Genomic DNA, 11,009 nt, shown 5'->3' on the forward strand with positions numbered 1-11,009 from the left:
GGTGACTGTACCCCTTTCAGGAGGCTGATTTGTCTTGCACACCCCCCAAGTTTCACCTCCCTTAAAAACGACTTGCTTACAAAATCAGACACAAAAATACAAGTGTCCCAGCCACACTAGTACTGAAAAATGCAGACTCTCTCATTTTTACCATCGAATTATAAGATAAACCACTTGGAATATAAATCTTGTACTTACATGTCAGTGTATCCTATATAGAGCAGAATAAGCAAGTCATTGTCTGTGTGAAATTTTAGTTGGTACTGACTTCATTAGTGCATTTCATGCAGCCCATTGTAAAACTAAGCAAACATCTAGACGAGTTGATGTACCCCCTGGAAGAGATCTGTGTATCTCCAGGGGTATGTGTACCCCTGGTTGAGAATCACTGAATTAAAGGTTGATCTTTAATTCCTGGAGACTCCAGGACAATCCAGGAGGGTTGGCAGCCCTAGTGTTTATACTGCGTTTAGCGCCAGGGGCCTCTGGAAGTTACTGCAAGGCGTGGGGTATCTGGAAGTGACGGCAATACAGCTGATGACGAATAGGAATATTCCCACCAGATCCGCTGTCAGACATTTGGGGACGCGCGTTTTGAGCAGTGCACTCTGCTGGTGATCCGATGGCACACGGTCCCAGCCCGCTCCCTGACTTCCAGCAATTTCCTCACACTGCTCTGAATTCCGCCGGCGCTGGCTGGCTGAGGACCCCCAAAGCTTTTAATGTCCAGGAGAGTCTGACACCGCACACGATGCAAGCGAGGTGCTTGCTACAGTCTCCACTTTGCAGCTAGGGAAACAGAGGCATAGAGCGGTGAAGGGATGTGCCCAAGGTGACCACAGTGGCAGAGTCAGGAACAGAAACCAGCTCCCCTGCCTCTGACCATTCTTCTTTCTCCACAAGATCACCCAGCTGGTTCATGGGTGCTCTGTCTCCACATTCAACTGCACAGTAGCTGGGTGATTTGGGAGAAACCTCCCTGGCTGGGAAACTCTTTCCCTCTGCTCCCCACAGCACGAATTTTCTACCAGGGGGCCCGATCTTGAGCCCCCTCCTCATTTCAGAGAGGAGGATGCTCAGCACCTGGCAGGACCAGGCCCATTCAGATCACATCCTTCCAGACAAGAGTTTGGCAACGCATCACTGATGGAGCGGTTTCTCCCCTAGCTTAGGTACCTATATGGCCCCTGCTGCCACGGGATCTGAGTGCATCAGTCTTGAATGGATTTATTCTCCCAACACCCCTGCCAGGTAGGGCTGGGCTATAATCTCTGCTGTACAGATGGGAAACTGAGGCACAGAGAGACCAAATGACTAGTCCAGCAGTTCAATGGCAAAGCCAAGGATTGAACCCAAGAGCTCTGAGTCCCAAGCCAGTGCTTTGTCTGCTAGCTCGCCTGCCTCCCCTTCCCTGGGACTGTCTCCCATGGGCACCATACCCCCATGTGACGCTTGCTCATGAGCGGTGAGTGAACGAGCCGTTGGGGGAGGCTAGCCACTGGCCCCTCCCCTTCTGCCTGAGGCCCCACCCTTCCCCGTCCACCCCTGCCGGAGCCCAGCACACCCCCCTTGCGGTCACCAGCCCCCCTGTGTGCCCCCTGCCCCAGAGTGCCAGGCAAGTGGCTTGGCCCCAGTGCCCCCAGCCCCAGTTTGCCAGGTAGGTGGTGCGGCCAGAGCACCCCAAACCCAGCGCTGGGTGGCATGGTCCCAGTGCCCCCAGCTCCAGCCCCAGAGTGCCAGGCGGGTGGTGCGATATGCCTCAGCCCCAGTGCCCCCAGCCATGGGCCTTGCACTCACTGGCCCCAGCTTGCCTGTCCCAGCCTCTCCACCACAGAAGAGCAGGAAGGGAACTGGAAGCAGGCAGGAGGGAGCCTGGGGGTGGAGCACTTGCTTTGCTTTGGATGCATAAAAACAAAACACCACTGATACCCAGCCCAAGCAAAAGCCCTAAACGACATAGCTACAACCAGAGCCCGAGGGCAGCACCAGTCCCCTAGCACCCAGCCTGGGGGAAAGTGACGCTTTGTTCCCGACCCAGCGTCAGTCTAAAGCAAGGCTTCTCTCTGCCTTTCCATTCCACTCCCTGGGTCAGTGATAGAATAGATTTTAAGGCCAAAAGGGACCGTTAGATCTTCTAGCCTGACCTCTGGTATAGCCCAGGATATCACAATTCCCCCAGCTACCCCTGTGTTGAGCCCAGTAACTTGTGTTTGGCCAACGGGGATCTTCCAAAAAGGCAGCCAGTCTAGGGTGACCACCTGTCCCAAGTTGGGCAGGACAGTCCTGAAATGCACATTTCAAGTCCCAGTCCTGGGCTGAATGACTCCAGGACAGCATTGGTCCAGGATTCCCTGCGGCACCGCTCCGTGACTGCCCGAGGCTCAGGGGCGTTGCCAGCCTCTTCCCGGTGGGCAGGGCTGCCTTTGGCTTTAGCAGCCCCTTGCCACGAGGTCCCGCCCCCTGCTCCTCCCCTCTCCCCTCAGGCCCCGCCCCTGGCCAGGCCAGAATCCAGAGCTGGGCAGTAGTAAGAGCCACTGTGGGGAGCCCCGGATTCTCCACCTGCCCTGGGCGGGGTGCCCCAGGGGGTGGGGACACAAGCTGGGGGCTGCTCCTGAGCACCGCAGCCAGGGCAGGTGGAGAGTTTAGGGCTCCCCACAGTGGCCCTGGCTCCCTGGGCAGCTCTTACCAATGCCCGACTCCAGCTTCTGGGCTGGCCAGGGAGTGGGGCCTCAGGCGGAAGAAGAGGAGCAGGGGGCGGCACCATGGAGGGAGGCGGGGCTCCTGCACGTGTCCCATTTTTGCATTTTGAAAAGGTGGTCACCCTAATCTGGGCTGGATTGGCCACCAAGAGATGGAGAACCCCCCACTTCCCTTGGGATTTCCTTGCCCTTGTTAATCACCTGCACTGTTAAGATGGTGTGCCTTCCTTCTTATACCAATTTGTCTGGCTTCAGCTTCCAGCTGTGGATGGCCAGCTCTGAGTGGGGATGAATCATAGAATCATAGAATCATAGAATATCAGGGTTGGAAGGGACCTCAGGAGATCATCTAGTCCAACCCCAACTAAATCATCCCAGCCAAGGCTTTGTCAAGCTGGGCCTTAAAAACCTCTAAGGAAGGAGATTCCACCACCTCCCTAGGTAACCCATTCCAGTGCTTCACCACCCTCCTAGTGAAAAAGTTTTTCCTAATATCCAACCTAAACCTCCCCCACTGCAACTTGAGACCATTACTCCTTGTTCTGTCATCTGCTACCACGAGAACAGTCTAGAGCCATCCTCTTTGGAACCCCCTTTCAGGTAGTTGAAAGCAGCTATCAAATCCCCCCTCATTCTTCTCTTCCATAGACTAAACATCCCCAGTTCCCTCAGCCTCTCCTCATAACTCATGTGTTCCAGTCCCCTAATCATTTTTGTTGCCCTCTGCTGGACTCTTTCCAGTTTTTTCACATCCTTCTTGTAGTGTGGGGCCCAAAACTGGACACAGTATTCCAGATAAGGCCTCACCAATGTCAAATAGAGGGGAACGATCACGTCCCTCGATCTGTTGGCAATGCCCCTACTTATACATCCCAAAATGCCATTGGCCTTCTTGGCAACAAGGGCACACTGCTGATTCATATCCAGCTTCTCATCCACTGTCACCCCTAGGTCCTTTTCTGCAGCACTGCTGCCTAGCCACTCGGTCCCTAGTCTGTAGCGGTGCATGGGATTCTTCCGTCCTAAGTGCAGGACCCTGCACTTATCCTTATTGAACCTCATCAGATTCCTTTTGGCCCAATCCTCCAATTTGTCTAGGTCCCTCTGTATCCTATCCCTCCCCTCCAGCGTATCTACCTCTCCTCCCAGTTTAGTGTCATCTGCAAACTTGCTGAGGGTGCAATCCACACCATCCTCCAGATCATTTATGAAGATATTGAACAAAACCGGCCCCAGGACTGACCCTCGGGGCACTCCACTTGATACCGGCTGCCAGCTAGACATGGAGCCATTGATCACTACCCGTTGAGCCCAACGATCTAGCCAACTTTCTATCCACCTTATAGTCCATTCATCCAGCCCATACTTCTTTAACTTGCTGGCAAGAATACTGTGGGAGACAGTGTCAAAAGCTTTGCTTACGTCAAGGAACAACACGTCCACCGCTTTCCCTTCATGGGGTGGGGTGGTTACAGTGATTACGGACAAAGGGTGGTAACGACTGACCTTTATATACACCACAGTCAGCACCGCTCCAGCAGTGATCTCACGTCACCTGATCGCGCTCAGACCTGTGGGCTCACCTGCCTCTCCCCAGTCAGACAGGTCCCCAGATCCGCTCCCATCTAGCACAGGAATGGTTTAGCAGACGCACACAGGTCACAAATGGCTGGTGCCAGAGTTTACAGGCGTGTGCGCCGATCTCCCGCTCCCTGGGGCACAGGAGGAGGGAGAGGCTGGCTGCTGACGGAGTGGCCAAAATAAAATGCAGATTCTGGCCTCATGCTGGTAGCTCAAACCTTGGTCTAGGACAGGCCAGATCCAAATGCAAAGACCCTGACAGCTGGGGACAGGCAGACTCGAATCCAGAGTTTGGACCTTCACATCCAGGGGTGTGCAAAAGCAGGGAGAGGCTTGGACCCCATCTCAGCATGGGTCTGGGGCATCAGGAAGCCTGCTCTCTTCCCAGCTCTGGCTCCTTGTGTTGCATTGGAGGGAAATCATTTCCCTTTTCTATGCCTCAGTTTCCCCTAGCTCTAAAATGGGAATAATGCTTTACTGGGAGGGACACTTTGAAGCTTAATTCATGTTTGCCAAGAGATGTGGTTTTGTCCGGTATCAGGCGGGAGAGACCATTTTGAACAGCGCGTCGCTCCGTTCTCACCGACGTGACCTCGTACGCATGCTGAGTGCAAGGTCAGGCGGGCAGGAATGGGGCAGCAGCATGCTCACCAAACTGGCATCCCCCGTGCAATATGACGTCACACACACTGTGCGTATGAGGTCACGCAGGCAGCGTCAGGCCCATGTCATTCCTGGTAAACACTGGAATATCCGGTATTCCGGGAATGGGTGAGTGGCCACCCCACTTCACAGACTGACTAATTTACCCTCATGCCCCTCTTTCAGTTGGCATCTTATCCCTATGCTACAGACAGGGAAACTGAGGCACAGAGAGAAGAAGTGATTTGCCTGAGCCACAGTGGCTGAAGCAGCGGGATTAGTTTCCAGGAGTTTCCTGCTCTGGGGCCTGTGCGCAGATCACATCTCTCTCCCCTGGCCTGCTGCCCCAGCATCCTAGTGACAACTGGCAGGCTGCCCCCGCAGGGGTATCAACTTCTTCAAGTCCTGCCTTCACATGGGGACGTCCACCCTGACAAATACCCACAGGTGGCAGCGTCTGACTCAAAGTAGTGCTGTGGGTGAGTTCCTTGTGCTATTTAAGGGGAGAATTATTTTTACTTGCTGGGCAGATTTCATCTGGGGTCAACCATGAACTTCTCTTAACTTTCTGAATTCAGAAAAGCACCGAGAGCCAGAGTCAGCTCCTGGGTGTAACACCACCGCTGCCGTTACACCAGGGATTAATTTGGATCAGCTTTGCTGACTCTTCAGCCAACCCAGTGGCTGATTTAGATAACCACGGAGAGCCCCTTCTTTAGTGTTTGAACAGATTCCCGCATGTCCAACGTGCCTCCTCCGAGCCAGGACAGAATTAAAGACAGAGCCTCCGCTTTTGAGAAGATAACAGGCCGCTCCAGAACTTTCGCAATAATTTAGAGCACTGGACATTTACCTTGAGGCCCTGAAACTCACCAAACAGATCTGTGCGCACATTTATTAAGCTCTCCATTTCTAGCATAACCCACCATATGCTGGGTGCTTTCCAGACGTAAAAGGACATCCCTCCCCCCAGAGTTTGCAATGTAAGGGCATGTCTAGACCACACACTTAAAAGTGTCCCCCAAAGTTATGAAGCTAGGGTCAACCACAACCAGCTAACAGAATCATGCCAGAGGTCCCCAAACTTTGGGGCTCATCCCCATAGGGGAGCACAGAAGAACATTCGGGGGGTGCAGCGGGGCCCGGGCCAGCGCCCACGGGGGGGGAAGGGAGGGAGCACCACGCCGCCCCACTCTGACCCTGCCCCCATCCCCAGTTCCTGGCCCCACCCCCAGCCTTGGCCCCTGGCCACAGCTCTATTCCCAGCCCCACCCCCAGCTTTGGCTCCCTTATTCCTGTCTGTGTCCCCAGCCCCAAGTTGTGGCCCCACTACCGGGAGGGGGGGAGGCAGACAGGGGTAAGGGGTGGGCGTGACCATGAAGAGTTTGGGGACTACTGTGTTAAATGAGTCTACACTAGAGAACACATTTCCAAACACGCCCTATTTACCTATCTAGACAGGCGCCAGGGCACGTTAAAAGGGATCAAGGTAGCAGGTGGCCGGGACTTGGGAATATAGGCCACATTTCCAAATCTGGTGGCCTGAAGTTAGGTGCCAAACCCCGCTCGGCACCTAGCAAACAACGGCCTGCGTTTCGGAGCGCCGCAGCTTGTATTCCCTTCCCCAGGCGTGCAGACGGTGCAGCACCTTGGCAAGTCAGCTCACGTCTATCCGGGCGCACGACCTCCAGAGTCAGCCGCCGAGCCATCGGCAGCCAAGCTGGACCACCCTGGCAACAGGTTTCAGAGGAGCAGCCGTGTTAGTCTGTATTCGCAAAAAGAAAAGGAGTACTTGTGGCACCTTAGAGACTCACCAATTTATTTGAGCATAAGCTTTCGTGAGCTACAGCTCACTTCATCGGATGCACAAAGTGGAAAGTACAGTGAGGAGGTTTTATATATACACACAGACCATGAAAAAATATACTTGTAAGGAGAGTGATCACTTAAGATGAGCTATTACCAGCAGGAGAGTGGGGTGGGGGGAGAACAACATTTTCACACCGCAATCCTTTTTGGCACAATAAATACTTCTCTCCAGCCAGCCACGTTCTCGCTATCATCAGCAGGTTTACAGTTAGGGTGCCAGTAAACTAAGACCACCACGCTGCAGGAAGCAACATGGTGCCGTAGCTGGGACACTGGGCTGCAAGCCAGGGCACCTGGGAGCTAGCCCCAGCTTTGGCACTGACCTAGATGATCCTGGCCCCGTCCTTTCCCCCTCCCTGTGCCTTTGTTTCCCCTCCCACCCTTTGTCTGTTTAGATTGGGGACTCTGGAAAAGGGACTGTCTCTATGTGTCCGTACAGCGCCTAGCACATTGTGGCTGGTAAGTGTCACCATGACACCAGTCCTTTTAAAGAGCCCTCTTCTTCTGAGGCCCAAAACAAAGGATTTAATAACTCAGTTAATATAAACAGTCAGGCGCAGATCCTAGAAGAGGCATATCCACACAGACTTCAGTGGGACTCGCAGCACAGGGTTTGCCCACTCAGATCACACTGCAGGATGAGATCCTCAACCATCCCCACCTCCGGGATTCCCAGTCTCCTCTGTTGTTATTGGTAGGATGCTGGGTGCAGAGGCTGCATTTATTATTCCGATTAAAAATAAGGCACTCGTTTATAACGTTGTGGGTGAGTGACCATTGGAACCAACTGCCCAGGGAAGCGGTGGATTCTCCATCTCTTGATGTCTTCAGCTCAAGACTGGTGGCCTTTCTGGAAAATGCTCTTTAGCCAAACACAAGTTACTGGGCTCACTACAGGGGTAACTAGGTGCAGGCTGATGGCCTGAGCTATGCAGGCCAGAGTAGCTAATCTGATGGTCCCTGCTGACCTTAAACTCTATGAATCGAGTTTTGAGTGTTAATCAGTCTCCACCGACAAATAAGAACGGCCAGTCTGGGTCAGACCAAAGGTCCATCTAGCCCATTCTCCTGTCTTCCGACAGTGACCAGTGCCAGGTGCCCCAGAGGGAATGAACAGAACAGGGAATCATCAAGTGATCCACCCCGTCGTCCACTCTCAGCTTCTGGCAAACAGGCTAGGGACACATTCCCTGCCCATCCTGGCTAACAGCCATTGATGGACCTATCCTCCATGAATTTATCTAGTTCTTTTTTGAACTCTGTTATAGTCTTGGCCTTCACAACATCCTCTGGCAAGGAGTTCCACAGGTTGACTGTGCGTTGTGTGAAGAAACATTTCCTTTGGTTTGTTTTAAACCCGCTGCCTATCCATTTCATTTGGTGACCCCCTAGTTCCTGTGTTATGAGAAGGAGTAAATAACACTTCCTTACTTTCTCCACACCACTCATGATTTTATAGACCTCACTCATATCCCCCCTTAGTCATCTCTTTTCCAAGCTGAACAGTCCCACTCTTATTCTCTTCTCATACAGCAGCCATTCCATACCCCTAATCATTTTTGTTGCCCTTTTCTGAACCTTTTCCAATTCCAATATATCTTTTTTGAGATGTGGTGACTATATCTGCACACAGCATTCAAGGTGTGGGTGTGCCATGGATTTATATAGAGGCAAGATGATATTTTCTGTCTTCTTATCTTTCCCTTTCTTAATGATGCCCAACGTTCTGTTTACTTTTCTGACGGCTGCTGCACATTGAGTGGATGTTTTCAGAGAACTTTCTACACTGACCCAAGATCTCTTAGTTGAGTAGTAACAGCTAATTTAAACCCCACCATTGTATATGTACAGTTGGGATTGTGTTTTCCAATGTGCATTACTTTGCATTTATCAACATTGAATTTCATCTGCCATTTTGTTGCCCAGTCACCTAGTTTTGAGATCCTTTTATAACTCTTCACAGTCTGCCTGGGACTTAACTATCTTGAGTGGTTTTGTATCATCAACAATACTAATAACTGTGATCCTAAGCACCCCCATGGTCACACCCTACACACTTCTGTAATAATCCTGGTACAAAATATACCTTGTGAGGTCAGGAGCAGTGGAAGTGCCCTAAAAATAGGGGGGCCACAGGTACCCAAACCATGGCCCCACCCACGCCACATGCCCTGAGGCCTCACCCTCGCACTGCCCCTTCTTCCTAAGGCTACACCCCTGCACCACCCATTCCCCCAAGACCCCAATCCCTGCTCACTGCTCTCTGCCCCCTCTCCCCGCTGCTCACCCTTATAGCCAGTAAAAAGGGGGGGGGGCATGGCCCCCTGGCCCCTCTATTCCGGTGGCCCTGTGAGGTATCATTTGAAAACTAGTAACTCACTCCTCACGGATATTCTTGTGGAATGTGTATACATTATGGGCATTAGGAGTTATGGATATATGTTCAATTATGACTGAAGCGTGTTTAAATCAGGCATGTTGGGGGAGTTGTGAACAGATCTGCCTTAGACAAGGAATGTGTATTTCATTCTCTGACGCGCCTGATCTTCAGGCGAAGACAGTGAAGGTCCATTTTTACACACTAGGTAAATAAAGCTATTAAGCTAACAACTACTGGAAGAGTATGGAGCTTCCTTTACCACCATAGCCCAGCTCTCCTTCGTCACAGCTTGAATAAACTTTACTCTGAGCGGCAACTCTCAGAAGAATCCACTTCAGAGGTTTGCTGGTCCATATAGACGGGTCTGAACCTCAAAGGGTAGATAACTGAATCAACTGATTGTACACAATATTACTGTATTGTATCTAGGAGTATCTAGAGTGAGGTCTTCTCTGAAAACTAATGACACACTGGTGATTAATATCATTGTGAAATGTCTGTACTAACACGACAGGAGGAAATATAGATACTTAATCATATTATGTTTTAAAGACTGTGGCTAACTTGGGATAAACAGGTTGCTTCCCAGACTGCAGAGAAGGCAGCTATTTACCTGTCTCCTATGTAAATTAAGCATGGTGGAATCAAAACAATGGAAGCCCTATCTACATACAGGAGGACGGGAAGCCCACAGGAAGGGAAAACCGTCATGAGATCATCCTGCCTCTCAAAACAGTCATTGAACGCTGGAAGATAGATGCAAAGACAGAAGCCATCTTTGACATCCATCACCAGACAGACACAAGGGACCAGAGCTCTTGCAAGCTGAGAAAGATGGGTCCTTCAAGCAAGGGGGCTTGAAGTCTCTGGAAATTGAATATAGAAAACTGCTTAGACAAAGATCCTTCATTCAGGAGGACATGGGAAGCCAGACCTTTGTGCTTCTGTGGAAGGTCCGAAGAGAAAAATCAGCCAGGGCTGGGAAGAATGACTGGTGAGAGAAACCATCTTGAACAAAGCCTGTACCTCGATAGATTGTTTTAGACTTGTAGATGCACATTTTCACTTTAATTTGCTTGGAGCATAAGCTTTCGAGGGTGAATACCCACTTGGTCGGTTGCATGTGACGAAGTGGGTATTCACCCACGAAAGCTTATGCTCCAATACGTCTGTTAGTCTATAAGGTGCCACAGGACTCTGCCGCTTTTACAGATCCAGACTAACACGGCTACCCCTCTGATACTTTAATTTGCTTGTAACCCTTTCTATCTTTACTCCTTTTACTTGGCATCCCTTAACCTAGGTCCTTGTGTTAATAACTGTGTATTATTTTTACTACAAACCAGCTCAGTGCTGTGTGTAAATGGAAGGGTGTATTTACCCCACTTAATAAACTATGATGTGCTTTTGTATCTCTAGAGGAACAAACAAACCTTAGTATTTCTCTGAACTGTCCAGGAGAGGGCTGGACATGGCAGGGCACATGGTTCTGGGGAAATCTGGGACAGGGAGTGTGTTGGGGTCACCTTGCTGATTGTAACCCAGGCTGGTGAAAGCCAGAGTGGGGCTGTAGACAAGCTGCTGGGTTCAGAGCTGCTAGCACACAGACACTTCAGGGTCTGACCTGCATGCTTGTAGGCTGGCTGAGAGTATCCCAGGCTGGGAGTTACAGCAGCAAACCACTGTAAGGCACCCAAGGATGCAGGGCAAGTGATGACACAGCCCCTCACTGGTCTGAACCGTACTCCATCACGTAACTCACTTACTGTTGAATATTTGTATTATATCACCCAAAGGGCCCAATCAGGATCAAGACTGCTGGGGGCTGTTCAAACAGT

Source organism: Lepidochelys olivacea (assembly GCF_965140295.1).
Source record: "Lepidochelys olivacea isolate rLepOli2 genome assembly, chromosome: 4".
NCBI lineage: Eukaryota > Metazoa > Chordata > Testudines > Cheloniidae > Lepidochelys > Lepidochelys olivacea.